The sequence below is a fragment of the Nilaparvata lugens genome, chromosome 6 (assembly GCF_014356525.2).
Source record: "Nilaparvata lugens isolate BPH chromosome 6, ASM1435652v1, whole genome shotgun sequence".
Classification (NCBI taxonomy): domain Eukaryota; kingdom Metazoa; phylum Arthropoda; class Insecta; order Hemiptera; family Delphacidae; genus Nilaparvata; species Nilaparvata lugens.
This window is the reverse complement of record NC_052509.1, coordinates 52,833,452-52,852,484: the sequence shown is the minus strand read 5'-3', so window position 1 is coordinate 52,852,484 and position 19,033 is coordinate 52,833,452. Positions and strand designations below refer to the sequence as shown.

At 33.4% G+C, this 19,033-nt stretch overlaps 1 protein-coding gene across 2 annotated transcripts in view; it reads left to right on the top strand.

The window, feature by feature from the left end:
* Positions 1 to 19,033, top strand: part of LOC111053121 (UNC93-like protein) — a 106,716-nt gene that overhangs the window by 14,956 nt on the left and 72,727 nt on the right. Inside the window, exon 1 of one of the 2 annotated variants that reach the window (XM_039431245.1) lies at positions 615 to 1,011. The exons of the other annotated variant lie outside the window; for it this stretch is intronic. The gene's annotated coding sequence lies outside the window, so the exon portion shown is untranslated. Of the gene's footprint in view, positions 1 to 614; positions 1,012 to 19,033 lie in introns of those variants that run through there. 2 annotated transcript variants of the gene reach the window in all.

The window sequence follows — 19,033 nt, the reverse complement described above, 5'->3', positions numbered from 1 at the left end:
CTTTCCTCTACTATATTGCTTATTCTCAGGTCAATGTATCACAAAATGAGGAATTTCCGTTTCGGAGTAGCTAAATGAATATTTCACAATTCAGTGCAAATATGGAAGGATTCATCAATATTTTTGAATCAATGTAAACCATTCTATGACAAAAAAAATGTTATACAATAAATTCAACCAGTTCACCATGTTTTTCTTAACCAGTCTTTTGCGTATATTGTACAATTCAGTTATCAGATTATCCTTAAGAAGGACCTGTATTTTCACGTACAATCATAGAGAAAATAGGCCTACTACATACTATCGAAAAAACTGTAACTATGAACTAAACTATAACTATTTTTATTCATTCTATAGTACATGTTTTTAAAAGCATTTTTATTGATTGTAACCCTATCGCAAATCGGGTGGCTTCAGCAGAAGTGAAGGAGATAATGTATCAGCTGCAAAAGGGTGACTCGGAGACCTTGATAGAAAGGATTAGATTAGAGAGGCGCAGGCACAACACGGATAGTATAGCGGTAGGTGTACCATCAGCCAACAGGTCCTCCGGAGGCTGGGGTGGGGAGTCACGTGGTTTTATTAGTGGTGGGTAGGGGGGTGAAGCCTGGTGCGGCCAGTATCTGTTGAGAGCCGGCCGCCGAGACTCGAACAGTGGACCGCGAGCGGAGATGTGTCAGCTGAACAACAACAGTGCCGAACGTTGAACGCTGAACGCTGAACTCAGTCGTGGTGGTCTGGAGTCATCGTCCTTCGCGGTCGCGTCGACGTTCTGCAGCACTCATCTGCACTCGATTATGGTGTGACAATCGGTTAACCTCCTCTCTGTGCTCCGGACCTGGTCAATTTCAATCGCAAGTCAAGGACTGACTGCATGTGTTCCTATTTCCACCCACTCTATCGCGTGTGTCTGGTTGCTTCCACAGTTTTATGATCTTACAATTTTGCATCGCCCAATAATATCGGACACTCAGTTGTTGTGATCGTAGGTTACTACTACTCATTCAAAAGGTAAGCTTTGTTTCATCTGTTTATGTGAATGAGAGGTTTTGGTGTTTCGAATGTGTACTTCATTGTGCTGTGTATGGATTATTCCGTCCCTAATAGAAAAAACATATTTTTCGAATCCCCTACGTTGAATATCAAACAGAAGTCATACATCAATTTCACAAATGCTGTAATTACCTGCACACTATTAATTATCTCAATTTCAAACAGATTTGGCAGGACCCTCAATTGTTTCAATTGCGAATAAAAATGTTGATTTATTTTGATTGATTGATTGAGATTGCAGATACAGATTGCCTTGAGTTTTACGTCCTCCAAATATGACATTTTTGAATGTCCTCAAATACAGTATTAAGGAGAAGATTTAGAAAGAGGAAATCTCCCGTAAAAGCTTGTAGTAATAATAATAACCATTCCTAAAATAAAAATATTTTTCGAACCCCCTTCGTTGAATAGAAGTGAATATCAAACATCAATAACACAAAACTTGAACTAATTAAAGTAACTATCCGTAACTGAAGCTTATAAAATAGCAATCCGTAGCTGAGAAAGTATTTATCAACTTTGGTTCAAATCGGAATTTGAAAAACTTTTCGATTGAAAGAGTCCTGAGATAATTTTAAAGATTAATGATGACGGATCATCCATTCTAACAGTTACAACCTTTCTTATGAGAATAAAATACTGAGCTACCTAAGAGTCCCGACTCATGAAAAAATTGAAACTTGGATTAATTTATTGCAAATAAATACCAGCAATATAATATTAGATGATATAATAAGTAGAATATCTAATATTGAATAAATAATAAAATCAGTATAACAATTATCTCGTGTACAATAAAACTAGTCATGTTTATGTATGATCATATTATCATCATAATTAGGTCAATAAACTTACTAATTTTTATTAGTTTACACACGATACACGATACAGTATAATAAGAATTAACTATTCTAATACACAGTATGAACCATATAATGAAAATGAAAATTACCTCCAGCAAAAGTAGAACTTGCTCGCTGGACACAATTATAATATTTAATCCGCTCTTTGCTAATTCCAAGACATTTCAACTGAATTCTCACATTCTGAGATCTAGCAAAATTATCTAGTCTATAGAAAACGAATCTAGTCTAGCCCAATCTAGTCTAGTCAAAAACCGAATCTGTTGAAATCAATCACCTCTCATCTATCATTGAATTGCTTATTTTGCTCATCAAATTCTTTTCCGATCATTCAGAGGTTATCAGCATTCGATTCGTATGTGTGGAGACAATCGACACGTGAATCATAATCCTTGCACGCTACGTGTATGGAACTATTAACTGCTATGAGAAATATTTTCATTCAGCATTCATTTAGCAACGATGCTTTCATAAGCAAACGTCACAGCACATGACTTTATTCAAAGAGTCCAGTGAGAGAATTATTTAAAGGCTATTTTGTTTACAAACAATGTGCCTGAATGCTATTGAAATATTGCTACCAGAATAGCTGCCAAATAATGAATAATGGGCCTGACAATGACAAATGCCGTCCACGTTCTTTATAGTACGGTAGGCTATGAGAGGTTTCATTTTGAAGAGCAGAAAATGTTTTACTAAAGAAAATTTACCAAGTAGGCTGAAGTCAATTTCAAGTTGAGATCAGGATAGCTAAGTTCCTAATTTCTTGTCCTTTGCCTGATCCTGGTAACACTCCTTGTATAATATAATATTCTTCTGGTAATTCAATAATACTTTTACAACTTTCATTTAGACAATATTTTCCAAAATTAATTTATCGATTCAATTACACACAATTTTACAAAATCCATTGAAATGAGGGATATGTAATGTTGTGGACTAGTCCTTTGCTTTCCATTGTATTAATTACATGATTCGATAAATAATTAATTCCCTCAACCTAAATATTCTCTTGAAACTCAGTTATCGAACAATATTATTCAGAATAGTTATTCAATATCTATCTTCTTAGAATTTGATAATTTTAAAATTGTTGTGATGTGAACTCAGCCCTACTTTGAACATATTATTGCACAAAATTTAGAAACACAAGAAGTTTTCGGCTAGCGCCTTTTTTTCATTCTGATATTGTGATCTTTCACCCAATGAATAGGGTAACTAAATAAATAAAATTTGTATTGATTTGTCCAATACCAAAAAAATGAGGAAAGTTGAATAATATGTATATGAGAAAATTGAAGCAGTGAATAATAGGAAGAATTATATTCTATATTTGAGATTGTTTTATAGTTTCTCCTTACTTTCAACAGAGTAATTTTCATAATAGCACATATTTTCGCTGAGTCAATTCAAGAGATTTTTAGGGTTCAATACTCCAACTCCTTCAGATCCGTTAACTCATGAAGTAGATCTTTGATGTCTGCAGGCCCTGTAATCATCCATAATCTACTCTTCTATCTATCTTCTCCTACATTAATCCATTTACTTCCTGCTGTTCTCATAATTCAGTGTTCTGCTATTCAAGTTGATCCTTTGTTCGAACCAATCCAGTGATCTTCGTTGTTATTCCATTGTTTCTACTACGTGATACGTGACTCTTCGATCGATTTTCAACATCAAACCAAATTAATATGCTTCCCATTGAATCAATCAATTATTAGTTATCTGATCATCTATTTCGAAAGTATAAAAATTCTAAAAAAAGTCTAGGATAATTAATCAAAAATGAGCAGTAAGTCATGCATTTTTCAGTCTACTCCTGGATTTGATTTTGAATAGTGATATGGTACTGTGACATTAAAAAGCTACAAAAGTCAATCTCAGTCTTCAAAACACGCTTTTGTTGTGAAATTAAGAAGGAAAATATGGCTTGATAGCTGGTTAGAGCTTGGTTGTAAGAATTATGATAATAATAGTAGTGATGACTTATTAATTCATTGTCGTGTCATCACTGAATTAAGTGATCTAATTGAAGTGGTTCATTAACTATTATTTTAATTGATTCGAATAATGGTGTTGTAATGTTTGTAATGTATCGAGTGTTTGTAACGATCTCTTGAGTGCAAGCTCTCTTGATATGTGATTCCATGGTATGGGATGCAATGTGAATACTGTGTTGGTGACTGGGTGTATGCCTATCCTGCCCCGTGTTCACATGTGCACTCTCAATCATTTTATCACTCATCACACATCCATCCAACGTCTTCCATAAAACGAATTATTACCACACTATTCCATCTATAAAAGTTAGCCACTAGTAGGAGAAAAGATGAACAAAATACAATCGGATTTATCAATTTATCGGATTATCAAACAACAATCTCTATCATTCAAGATAACGGATTATCGATTCCGAATGATTGATTTTCAAGCTAACTCAGCCACGAATAAATATAATTTATCCTAGAGACAGGTGCAAAGTTATCTGTACGTGTTGTAGACAATGTATCATTTCCATCATTGTATCTAGCATGTTTTTAGCCGTGATATAAGCATGAATCTGAAATATTACTTTCTCACATCTCATGGAATACTCTCATAACAATTATATGTTATTCCTTCCTAATTACTAAACTAGTGACCCCCTGGGTTGGAGAACTCGCTCATTTACTGTTGTATTGTAATCTTTGAAACCAGCAACTTTAAATTATTTACAGAGTTGGTGAAAATTATGGAAAAAGCTAAATATTTCTCTCACAAGAATAATTTGATAGTAGGTTTCATTAGGGATCCTATTTGGAATGAAAAATCACTCTACAGAAATTACTCTGTCGCTTCAGTAATTTTGTACCTCATATCAATCCAAATTCATTACTAGGAATATTTTTGCCAGGAATATATTTTCTTTCTCTAGCTAGGTTTACAAAATCTTGTGCAATTGAATAAATTCATAGTCTCTGAAGTAATTGCTACATTCGTTTCTGGAAAAAAGCTCTCACCGTACAAAACTCTTTCTAATCAACATTCCATCTGCCACTTGTTACACATACCAAGTCAGTTATTCAAGCCTATCTTCAGGTTCAAACCAGGAAACTCTTGAGGAAATAGAACTCTGTTAACTAAAATTCTTGATTAGTTCTGGAAAACTTCCTTACTGCCGTCCTTGAAAATATTTATTTGCTCGAATTTTCATTTTTCCGCTAAAAAACATCGATTTGAAAGTTTCCCAATTTAATTAATTTTTTGCTGATTTTAGAATTCTCATTTTAGGCTGTTGTTCAAAACATGAGAAGCAATTCGTGAATGGGAATTCATCTTTATTAAAAATCCAATAGCTATATTATTATTTCTATTTATTTATACAGAATCATTCTTTGCACATTATGGATGATTGGAACAAAAGACTTAAAGCCCAAAACTGTTCTCTTCCCTAATTTCACTCCATTATCAAGACTACTCTAATGGCTAATGTTGCAAAGCAGCAATAGAAGGGTAATAACAGATATTACCCTTCATCACGTGATGCTAAATGATAGCACGACACGGACACACATACTATTCTATTTTCGCTATTCAATTCAAGAAATTGCTATTTTTTCTCTTGGAGAGAACACGATTGTCACTTATCAGCAGGCTGGATAACAACTCAATAATGTCTCACCAAGTATTTATTAATAAAATCATTAGAATTAACATTCAAAGTGATACTTTTTCCAGCATTTTCATTATTATCACATCACGATATTGTTAAAAGATCTTAATTTGAAATAATACTCATTCATCTACATGAAGTAATATATCGATTATTAGTTCACGATCTGTTAATAGATCTAATTAAAGAATAATATCAGTTTATTTGCATGGAATAATGATTTGAGAAAGAGATTATTTATCGGTTATGTCATGAGCGTAAGTGAAGTGTGATAATGAATATGCATTAGATTAGCATTAAAGCAATTAGTGTTGATCTACAGAAAACTAATTAGGATGTTAAAAAGACGTTTGAAATTATTTTCGTTGAACAAGTGTAATCAATTACCACTTCATCACGAAGAATAATCTTTTATCGTGAGAGAGGTGTAGGGAAGCTATACGCACGAGGTAGACGTTAAGATTAGTTCTGAAACTAGAATATAACAATTATTGATTCAGTTTCTCATTATGTAGAATATTTACTTATGTGCTATTTGTAAATTGAATTTCCATGCATGGAACAAACTTCCTTTTATTTATTTATTTATACATTGATCGATACAATATCATTCTTTGATTGGGAAAGGAACAACAGGCTTAAAGCCCAAAACTGTTCCTTTCCCAAATTTAGATAGAAATAGTCAAAAAATGGGTTATGTGAAATTGTAATTGTAAAAATCGTATTTGTAAGATTGGGCAACTATTTGAAACATTTACTTAATAATAATCACTGTATTCTATCCGTTAGAAGTGTCACACTGATTCTAGAATCAATAGTCATGTACTGTACTATTGAAATTTTATTATTATTATTATTCAATCTATATCCTAAATCTTACAATAAAGTTCAATAGTATAACTTGATTTATACTTCAAAATTTCATAACACAATCTATGATATTTAGAGCTATGCAACGTTGAGAGAGAATGGAAGTAACAAAGTAAGTTCAAGTTTTAGAATCGCAATTCTATTTTTCATGGAATTGATACCTATTTTGTCGGCTGTACGTTACATTATCAGAATCTCATGAAATGAATTACTTCGATTTTATATTATTTTATTATGTTATTTCATATCATCATGAAAGTATTAGTACTTTGTACTTCTTGAATGAAGAGTACAGTAGGAAATTTCGCTACAAACAAGTTTGAGAATTTATTTATTCATCATTTACAATCAACTTAAGGACAAAGAAACAGACTACAGTTCAAAACTTCTTTTCATCCCAATTTCATAAAATAAATTGTCCAAATAAAGGTTATGTGCGACTTTTCAATACTTCACTAACTTGGTTCCACATTCAAACAAAATTGTACACAGTGCTTCCTTTGATACGGCCAGCATGTTGCTATTGAGTGGGGTCATCGCTTTTCTAGAAGGCACTGGAATTATTATGAGGGGGCAGGTTAGTTGCTTGGTGGGGGAGGGGGACAGGGGAGGGGTTAGTGGTCAGAAAGCGACCACTCCCAGAGAAAGTGCAAACTTATTTTATATCATATAGCTGCTATAAAATATAGATATATTCCTACTCGTATATACCAGATTCTATCAGAATGGACTTTGTCGGCGTTATAATCGCTTTTGCAAATTGATTTTAACCGGCTTCAATGTAAATGAGAATTCGAGATGAATCCTTGCTCCAACAAGAACCTAAGTATTGAAGAGCTATTCATCTCATGAACAAGAACCAGAGTACATCAGTATTGAAGGAATATTCATCTTGTAAATGGTTACCATTATTCTCACCACAGGTGCCTGAGCTTTAGCATTTTAGCTAGACATGAATAATTGAAAGCATGAGGAAATTGGTTTGATTTGAGTGAAATATTTAGGTGACTCCGGTTGATTTCTTATTAATTCAGTTGAGATGGAATGAGAAGAGCTGTGTCCTTTAGCATAGCATTGGATCACATGGAAGAACTTTGAATCACTCTTATTTCATTCAATAACATTGGCATCATAGTTGAGTGATGTTGTGATATTTTTCCATAATGGTTGACCACATTTACCTCTTGGTTATTCATTATTTGTAACAGATTGAATAGGCTGCAGTTCATTGATATATCTGCATGGTGTACTTGACCTCTTATTTGACAGTGAGTACATCTTACTCATTACTCAAATAGAGGAAAATTAAAAATATAAAAATTTGTTTCATGCAAGAGATTCATCAGAACAGTGAGAGGATTATAAATCCTCTTAGAAATTATTATTCTCTTATAAATCAGTGAGAATAATAATAAATTACAGTATAGAAAGATTGTTCAAGTTTTAGCTCAGAGCATTCCAATATGGTTCTATTGACAATGTTATATTAATTCAATTTTCTAATCTTGGGGAGTTTTCATATTGTAATTCTGAATCAATCAATAATGCATTTTCCACGTAGGTTAACAATACTAAAAACGTTATAGTTTACGAGTTCTTCATTCAACATTCTTCACAATAAGTAAGTTCACAGTCCACTTCATTGAGATCAAGTCCTTAATCTTTTAAAATCAATTTTCAAACTATCATACAACAACAAAACAATATGAATTATATTCTTCATGTCATTGATGAAAAGAGTTTGAGATTATTTAATACTTCGTACAGACGACAGTGATTGGTGTGATGCGTGTAGTATAACTGAATCCTGAACGCGACCTTGAAAGAATCTTTTGGCAAAATATGCAGCGCTCAAAGCGGCGAGAAGACGAACTTCGTGAACCTTTAAAGTTTCAATGAGAAAACGCAGGAAAAACTACATCATCTTACTGTCAAAAAACTGTTCTGATTACCTTGCTACTGGAGCTTTATAAAAATTGCTTTATTGATATTGAAATTATTTTCATCTTTGTGGAATTCCACTTCATTATGAGATTATAATTCATACAGTAACCAGATATTTTCTGGAAATTCTCAAGGAAAGAATCTAGCTACCTTGAAGATGAGAAATTGGTAGCCATTCCCTAATATCTCGCTTGTGTAGTGGAATGGGTTTTCTTATATTTGAAAGAGTGTATCATAGGTTTTCAAACTTTAATTAAACTTTATCTCTGAGATATAGTCTTGTCATTCACCCATATTGGTTTTCGTTTCGTTTTGTAAGGCATGATTTCAATTGTACATTTCATGGATGAAATCAATGAAACATCATTGACTTATTCTCAATGAACAAATACACGTGGAAGAATTAAAATTGTTAGAAATACTCAAGTCAACATGATTCATAAATAGTCTAGACTGACAGTAGATCAAAAAATTCATATTTCACAATAAGTTGAATATATGACTTCGCTATGAAATAATAATCGTACTTGAAATAATAAATTGTAGTAAAAGATGACTAGTCTTGAACTGTGTAGATGGTTTTCGACTTGAACTGAAATGTTCAAAATCCGTTAATATAATTTGAGAGGTCGTTTAGGTTTATGAATTCAAAGACACAAACATTGAAACACGATGTGATCACGTTTGCATTGTCCCATAAAGTAAATAAATGGGATGTATTCGGGTTATGGCCTGCAATAAAAGATCACAATCATACATTATTTCTCAAAAGAGTGATGTAAGTCAGTCATTCTCAATATTGAGAAGTGGCACAAGCTGTGAACCACTCCTATTCTATTGGCTGGCCGAATTGTCATGTAGTAAGGAGCGTTAGAAACTTCGGTCTGCTAGCACCACCTGGTTTGTGGGTTCGAATCCCACCAATAACATGGATGTTTGATCATTTCAACAATTCAACAACTTGATTCCCCTTTACTACGCACAAGCAAGACGCTCATTTGGGCATCATCCGCAATAAAAAAACTTTCCCAGTTTACCATGAGTACGGGAGGGGTACTCTAGTAAGGTCCACGTTATGATGGCAATGTTTGATTTGCAATGGCATTGCTATCCTTGTCTATCATTCAGCGAAGCGAATAACGCAATCTCTCTCTCGCTTTGCTCTGTTGCCAGATCGTCTTTTAACATTGTAGAATTAATAATTAATTAACAAAATATTTCATCTTAATTATGAAAACTCATTTTGAAATTATTGAAAAATATAATTTCTTGCTAAATAAAACATAATTAATTATTTCAAACGAGAATGAACAATCAATATTACATCGAAAAATCTGTATCAGCTATCGTCTATTATAAAAGGCATTGACAAGACAGAGGATCGACTACGTTGTTCTCCTATCTTTCTTCACTGCCATTACAACGTGGACCTCACTATATGCTCTTAACCTCCCAAAATAAAAAATAAGTAGCAATAATATTCAAATTCCAAATTGTTATACACACTTGAGTGTTTCTAATAAATAAAATAAAAAACGATACTGATAAGAACTATAATAATGAATTCTCTTTTCAGAAAAATGATCAACTTTAGTAATTTTTCATAGTACCTCTCATGAATACCATGCCAAGTTTTGAATACTACCGGCTGCATTTGTCAGTTTAGCTTGAACTTGATGTCAGATTTTATTGGTGCACAGATAAGGATTAAAATGATACTAAAATTTGAAGACAAACTTTTATAGTTCCCGCACCTCCAAATCTCGATTTCAACTGAAAAATAGCAGTTTGACTTCATGTGGGGGTGCATTTAAGTGTTAACATGTCAAATAATAATGTTCGCCCACTGGCGAACAAGGGTCATCTTATGCCAGTGGTTTTTTCACTTACCGTTTATTATTATTACACTTTGGTTGGATTGTATTGTCATGTTGAGCTTTGTTTGATTCATGTACGTATAATGTAGTTATGAGTGTGGAATAAATAAATTTGAATTTGAAATCGCAATTATTTTCTCTTGATTGGAATTCAGAGAGGATTGATTTATTTATCATATTTTTTGAACCATTTGATACTTTTCTGCTTATCAGTAGAGAATTCAGAGTCCAAAAAACCTCACTTACAACCAACCTGTTTTAAAGCGAGTAGTTCGAGTAATGAATTAATACGCTCAAAATACCCATTATCTCATTTACTACGCTTTCCGAGTTCGATTGAATGAACAATACCGTTTAGCATCACTGTTTACCATTTAACTATCCGATTAATTTGTGGATCCGCAACTAATTAAAAAACATCAGCGTGAAAAAACGCAAAATTAATGTAGGTGTGTGTGTGTTCCGGTACATTATTACCAGCAGACATGATCGTGATTTACTTATTAGGCGAGACCTTCTCTTTCCTTTCTCTATAGTGGGATTTACTTTATACTGTCAGTTTTACTTATAAATTAACAGAAACGCATCCCGTTAAAACAATGCTGACAGTATGAGGCGAGTAGTAATAGCCAACTGGCCAAGTTATGGCAAATGTGGCCTCCACAGGAACGTTGCGAATACGTGAGTCGTGCAAATAGCCACAACTTCTATTTCCACATAATATACCGCATAAATAGTCCACCGTAATTGTAAATTATTGAGCCAATCAATTTAGGAGTGATGAAGTGGAGTATTTTGTTCTATTTTCGAACAAGAAACTATATCGGCTATATTTTGTATACAACTTCCAAGTGTTTTAGGATAATAATGGATTATAAACACTCTTCGGAATAATGATAATGTAGGAATTCTACCAAAACTTAAAAATTGGGAGTTTAACACTCACTTTCATAATTATTCGATGTAATCCAATGTAATGTATCCACTTTGCTGCTTTCTGAGTTTTACTTTCATCAGAGATTACAGATATCTAATTTTTTTTCTCTATACTTTCATTGAACATTGTTGTTTTCTTTTTCAAGTTTTTCATTCTTTGATCTTTTCTTAAAAAAGTCCATATTGTGAAAAGAGGGTGTCATCTTGCGTCTCAACGCCAACACACAAGGTTTTCCTTTTCTTGGCAGTGCAGAAGGATAATACTTCACTAGTTTCATATTTATTTGTATATTGTTCTTTCTGCAGTATTCTGTACTTCTATAATTATGTATCTTAAAATTTCCTGATTCCTTCTATTTATACTGTGTATCATACTAAATGGTTCTCTTTTGCAATAAATCAATTTCAATTCAATTTCCAATTTTGCAGGAACAATGTATCCATCAATATAAGGTCTTAGTATGATATAGTCAGTGAATGCTGATTGTCATTTAATAATAGTGTCTTACTCCATATCAATAGCTACATATTCTCCATTCCAAAAATGTACTTTATATTCTCTCTCTTCCTCTTGGTAGATCGTTTCATCTACCCATGATTGGAAATGAAAGGAAACTCCAAAAGTTATAAAATATTGATAGCGACTCTGTATAGTAGCATACATTTCGGTGATGAAATGAAGCTTGCTTCCAAACTTAGTTTGAGTATTCAGGGGTCAATGTTTCACGAGTAGATAAACTAGAGAGGAGAGATGTGCTCGGGTTATGCTCAAAAGATACACCCGAGTTGTGAGCACTGACCGGCACATTGTAATGTAAAGATGAATACAAGACAAGTGAAACTAGAAACTTTTATAACGGACCGAGCTGTTGAATTAAGTTAAATAATCAAGGTCTTTCCTTTGTCTGAAAGATTTAGTATGGATGAGAATACCTGGAGTTTCAGGTGTCAAAAATGTTTGCTTGATAATTATCCCCCTTCAGAGAAGAAGCAAATGGACATGCTACTGTTGTATAAATTAGATTTGGTACCGTTTTGGACGTAAGCCTGTGTTACTCTTCTGAAAGTTGTGTAATTCTGAATGAATAAATAAAAAAATGGATAAATAAATAAATCAACATTTTTGTACAATGCTGTAACTCGTAATATGCTAATACTGTGAAATACACTATCTCACATCTCCCCTTAGCTATTGGACTTCCCTTGCTACACATGTTTTATGTGTTATGTGTTTTATATTTATTATGAATCACAATATATTTCTTCCACTCATCAAACACAATAAAAGTTATCAAGTACCTCTTTTATTTCATCATATCACAACTAGTTCTTACTCATTGGATGCCATTTTCAAGTGTGAATGAATTAATACGCTCAAAATACCCCTTCACACTTGAAAATGGCTCTAATCAGTTGGAACTAGATGTGATTTGATAAAATAAAAAGGGTACTCGATAACTTTCATTGCGTCTCAATAATTTCAGTAGCCCTATAGAGTTAGTAGTGTTCCACTCATCTATGACAATTGAAAAGAACATTTCTAAATTACTTCATGATACCACCCTCATAATATATCAATGGTTCCCCTCTCACTCCTCACCAGGATTATGTTCAATGGAAGAGAAGAGCTGAAAACTTTATCAAATGTAATTATTTACATCAGCTCTTCCCTAAAACCCAATATCGATATCACACTAATCAAATAGATAGACAAGTGAGATATCTTTATTACATTAGTTCAAATGCTATTCCATACATTAATGCGGCGGCTCTTGTAGAGCTGGAACCTGGAAATCGGCTTATTGAAAATAGATCATAGGAAAAATATCATGGAAACTGCATAGAAACGCTTATTGTAAATAGTTCATAGAAAAAATATCATGGAAACGCTTATTGTAAATAGTTAATAGGAAAAATATCATGGAAACGCTTATTGTAAATAGTTAATAGGAAAAATATCATGAAAACTACAGTATAGACCTGCTATAATATTATGATCTTGAGAGACTCAAATAACATAATCTGATAGGGGATTCATCCACACAGAAGAAATCTATGTTTCTATTATAAAGAAGTTCCATTTAATCTACTGACAATAAAAAGTCCACTAATGTAGTTGCACCAGTTTACCTTCGCTGGAATGCTACTTCGCACATCAAGTTTCATTCGAGAAGGATAATCATTAAAATATCATTAGAGTATCACAATCTATGACAGCTACTTTACTATTGGGTGTTTTTTGGCTATTTCTGGGAAGACCTTTTTTATTTTGATTACATTGAGCTCTATAAAATTACTTCTTCAGCTCAAACATATAATTTTTTAGTACTGATGATCGCAAGAAAATTTACTCCTGAACCTTCAGCGACGATGTTAATGTATCTCTAGGCGTGGTTGAGTAGAAACCTATGAAGTTCAAATTTTTAAATGTTAGAGTTCTGAAAATTTTAATTTATCATCATTATTGAATTTTCCATCTTGTATTATGAAAGATCAACAACCACTTATTTTACCATCTACCTCCTTATCTATTTCATATTCACCTCATTTGAAACTTCTTTGAGAGTCGGTTACAATGTGGTTGACTCACCCAGAAACAGTCAATAGGAATAGTAATTTTCCAAATTACTGATCAAATAAGTCAAATCTGAAAAATCTACACTGATTTCACACTGAAAAATAGCATAATTGTATTGATATTGCCAAAAAACCTTGAATTAATTCGTACAATATTCAATGTAAGAGATAGACACCCTCTCACACTAGAATAACTAAGAGGATTACAAGTACATTTCTTCAATCTCTCAGGATTCATGCTTCGTTTCTTCTGAATCGGACAGCTATCTAAAAAAATCAAGAAATTGCAACACAACTTGTAGACAGATTTCTTCGCTCATGAATATTCTTTATCAACGACCAATTAGTGGAGACTATGATGATGATGATAGTTCTACAGGAAGTAAAATGTAACTGGTGTATTGTTCAACTACATTTCCGCTAATTTCCATTTTTAGAGCAATCATAGTGAACACATTTTCAGATACTTCAAATTGGAAAACTGCTTTTCATTTCACTCAGAGACATGTATAAATGGAGATCGGTATAACACAAATGATTGTATTACTCTACTCGACTACTATGTATTCATGTTACAATGTAACTCGACTACTATCAAACATGTATGTATAATGAAATAAATTTATGTACGAAAAGTATCAAACTATTCAATTCATAATTATCATGGAATTTAGGTCTTGTACAAGAAATCGACTATGTTTATTTGGATGGACACGTTTTCTGTCGTCGGTCCCGGCTGTATAAAAGTAGTCGTTGGGTCATATCAGAGGCCCTGAAATTGATCAGTAGCGACTTGAAAACTTTGACACCAGACCTGAGCCAGCCAGGTCGCTCGATATTATTATTCAAAGATATTCAAAGATATTCAAGAGATAATTCAAGAGAAAAATGATTTTGTCCATTCTAGTGCAAGCTGATATTAATAACACAGAGTTATCTAGGTAGATTACAAGACATTTTTTCAATTTTTCAAGATTGCTATATGCTACATATAATATTTTTGATATTTTGATGAATATTGAAATAATCTAACCAGACTCCTCTCCTATCGCCTGATCTGAAAAAGTAGACTTCCTCTATGATTGGATGCGTAGCCACAAAGCATGAAAGCAATGTTCTGTTGCTGACTTATCAGTGTTGTACTTTTCACTTTCATTTCAGACACGAGTGATGCATTAGAACACCTTATACATTTCACAATGTTCGCTGGCTAATATTTTTCTATGCAGGTTGAATGAGCTGAGAGAAGAAAGTAGCTGGCGAAATAAAAGATCGATACTGATTTGTCGAAGGTGTTACCTAGCGCCTAGGGCACTGAAAGTGCAACGTTGCCATTTGCCAATCAATCTGCCTCTCTCAAAAGAACTTGCAAGTCGCGCTACATGCATCAGGATTATCTATACAGTATATTAGTATAGATTATTATTATACTATATATAGTCAACAGGATGCTTGATTAGGCAGCTATAACGAGATTCAGTTTAAACAGTCACAATTCCTTATAAATTACATCAATGCTTGTCATTCAACCAATACTCACAGTTTGAAGTGGATAGCTAACATATTTTCTTTCGGGCTGAAATTGATTAGATAAATCATTGGATAGGCAATTTTCTTCTATGTCTTGTGTCTTTGTTCAACTCTAATTAGGTTGATACTAATCCACCTAATGCAAATAGTAATATGTTCATAATTATTATTGAACGAAATCCTAAATAAATGCTGCAAATCACCCCGAAGACCTCTGCTACTGCAGACATTGACAACAGGGCTAACAGCTAGATGGAAATTCGATGAGAACTATTATCCAAAAATTAGTTGCCAGCCCGGGAATCGAACCCGGTACCTCCCAATTGCTAGTCAGGAATGCTTGCCCTTACATCAAACTGACAATCTCTGGATAGCAGCGCTCATTGTATACGAAGCCATAGCGGCCAACTAGTTACATATGGAATTAAATAGAGAATGCATTTATTCAAATGCTAATTAATATATAATTATTATTCAACGAAAATCCTAAATAAATGCTGCAAATCACCCCGAAGACCTTTTTGTTTGATGAGGATATTTTTTCCAGTGACGGAAATTTTTCAAATTTATTAAAAAAACAAAAACACACAAATTGGAAATGTATAGGCCACGTGATTGCAAAGAAAGTGGAATAATTATTATTGAAAAAATAATTTCTCCGACTGCCAATAAACTGCATCCAGAGGAGTTTATTTACAAAAACAAATGAATATACATATACAATTACATATATAATACCAGCGAGAAATTTGACCCAGTAGTCCAGCTGATGAGCTATCGCTTAGATAAGTTAATATTCATGCGCCAGCTACTCCCTTTGGAAGGGAGACCGCTCGAGCCAACTCCTCTGAATCTGATTCATGAGTTGTAAAATCGCTTCCCGGTGGTTCTGAACCCACCTAAAACTGTAGGTCCATTCATCCGCCTCATTACCCACTCATAAGCTTAGGACTCAAGTGGGCATCACTCACAGCAAAAACAAAACATCAAGAAAATGCTAAAATCAATATTGTACCAATTTATTATGATACACCACTACAATAATAAACTCTATACGAATGGACTTCAATCTTCCATCGTCTTCTTTCTCATCATTATGCACATCGTTTCATCATGTCACTTCTCTTCAAAGGTTTGATTGAGTCTAAGTAATAATGGCTCACAAAATAACAATTCACATTTTACAGTATTCATCATTTTGGTCAAGCAGCTCCTCATCAATTTCTCAATATTTTTCCGTTAGTTTGACATATCAATAGCGATTCCCAAAAACAAACATGTTGACATTTATAAGAAGACATCCTACTGACGCAGGTATCCTTTGTAGTCTACTAGGATCAGTTGCAATGTTGGCCTTCAGTTAAATAAATCACTTTACTATCGATAAATGCCTCGCGAGCTCAGGTTCATGAACAAGGAAACGCCCATAACAGATGTCATGAACAATAAATAATTAATTCATCGCTAGCGTGCGACTATATAAATACATAATCTAACACGTGAATGAGGAATAAAAAGTAAATAATAATCTCGTCTCGAGTACAAGAGCACAGGTTTCCTGTTTACAACAGAGCTGGAATGTATGCACTCTCCGTTACATATATACTATACATGCATACTATATGAATATAGAGAATAAATAGGTACAGGTACTGTAATGTATTGTATTCCAGTTGGATCCAGTTACAACTGGAAATCAGTCTGAAAGTCGTTCAGGTAGCGAAAGAAGCTGGAGTCCACTAACTAAACGAACGCTATCAGCTGATAAGAGAGTGAGAGAGAGCTCTTCTGATTGATTTAGAGGGTGAGAGCGAGTGAAAGAATGATACATTCAAATCCAACGTCTATATTAATTAATTAGCGTGCGCTTGTGTTTGTGAAACGAGAAAATATTTATGACATCAATAATAATAATAAACAACTTGTGTTGTAAGCAATACATTATTGGTACATTCTAATCTGTATCAGGTTTCAGACAAAGAGTTATAGATTGCAAGGCTACTATTATAGTTTATGGGTTGGATTCTTTCATGTACTTTCTAATATGCGATACTCCTGGCACTGATAAGGCAATTAATTTGTGATAATGGATATTGTATATTTATCATGATAAATTACAGAGAATGGAGGATTTCAATTGTTTGTAATTATCATAGTTTTCAGATGTAAGAAAGTATAAATCCGGTATGAGTTTTCTACATCAAATGACAAAGATATTCCATAAATAAGCGTCTGAATGTTCCAATCAACATTAAGTAATTGTCAACAATACTCGTATTTAGATTCCCTTTACCTGTAATATGGAACTTACATTGATTGGTAATGGGATATGATAAAATTAAATGAGAGATATGGAATATTCAAGAAAATGGTTGAGGAAAATCCAGCCTATTTATTTATTATTCACATTATGCATTGTCATTATGGCATATTCCACACCAATTTCTCATTTCTAATATCTAAAGCACTGATAAACGTGAGTTTTGAAATCTTATTGGAAAATCATGCAATTAAATCCTATTATATTGAGCGAGCAATTTCTGTATATATTTTTATATTAGCTGGTTATTTATGTTCAACGGTTCTCGAAAACGGCTCTTACGATTTACATGAAATTTGGAACATTGTAGTTTTATTATATAAAAATTTGATTGCACTAGGTCTCATCCTTGGGAAAAGTCCTTCCTTGAAAAGGAAATTCATCCTTGGAAAAACAGATGATAATTTCGTCGATAACAGAAGATGCGTGTGCCTGTGTGGGAGATCAGCTGTGTAATCAAATCAGCTTACCGTATCTCGCGTGAAATATAGAAATTTTAATAGACCTGATCAAAATAATCTGATTTGTTCATTTGTTGACATGACATGGTATATCATAATATTCAAAGTTGATCATTATTTTACAGTTTCAAGCGATTAGTGAGTGCTATTTTGTTAATCAATTTGGTTTGTAAAAAAATTTATTAGATCTTTTCTGTCTTTTAATATTCGACCTGAATTCAAGTGTATGGAACATAACCTACTTTTTGGACCATTTATGGTGTATACATCGAAATTCGGAGACGAAACAGTTTTGGGCTGTGCCTGTTAGTCCTTCCCCAATAATTTTGAAGAATTGTGTTCTGTTTATCAATAAATAAATAACGAGCGAAGCTCGGGGCCCCGATATTGTAGCTATTAAACTCAATCATATTGTAAACTGTAGAATTTGACGATATATGTGTGTTCATATTTCAATCATATTGTTTTGCAACAGCATAGAAAAATATAATTGTATCCTCCTTGAGAAGAGCCTCAACAAATGTTTAAAGGTTTTGAACCGTTGCATCCTCTTCTACAGTCGTCGCCCATGTGTTCAAGAAACATGGGAGTGAATAATTCCTTTCAATATGGAGTTAATTTATTCGTTTGTCATGAGCCATTAGCCGTGTCCAACTTGTTTGTGTCATAAGAGCTCGCTCCGCCACAGCGGAAGGAAACTGCTTCAATATTATTTGACGCTGAAGAAAGTTCACCGCTCTCAGGTTGAAAAAAATGTCCTGGATTACATTGCGCGATCGCAGTTGAAATGACAGTTCGTTCGGTTCCTGCTCAGAATACTAAAACACTTAGGATATAAACGTTTCAACATTAATGGCATAAATCACTCTGATTTCATGAAGAAGAAAATGTTGTTTCACAACTGCGAATAGTCTCTCTATACCAAACAAACTCCCTTTAGGGTCGTAAGT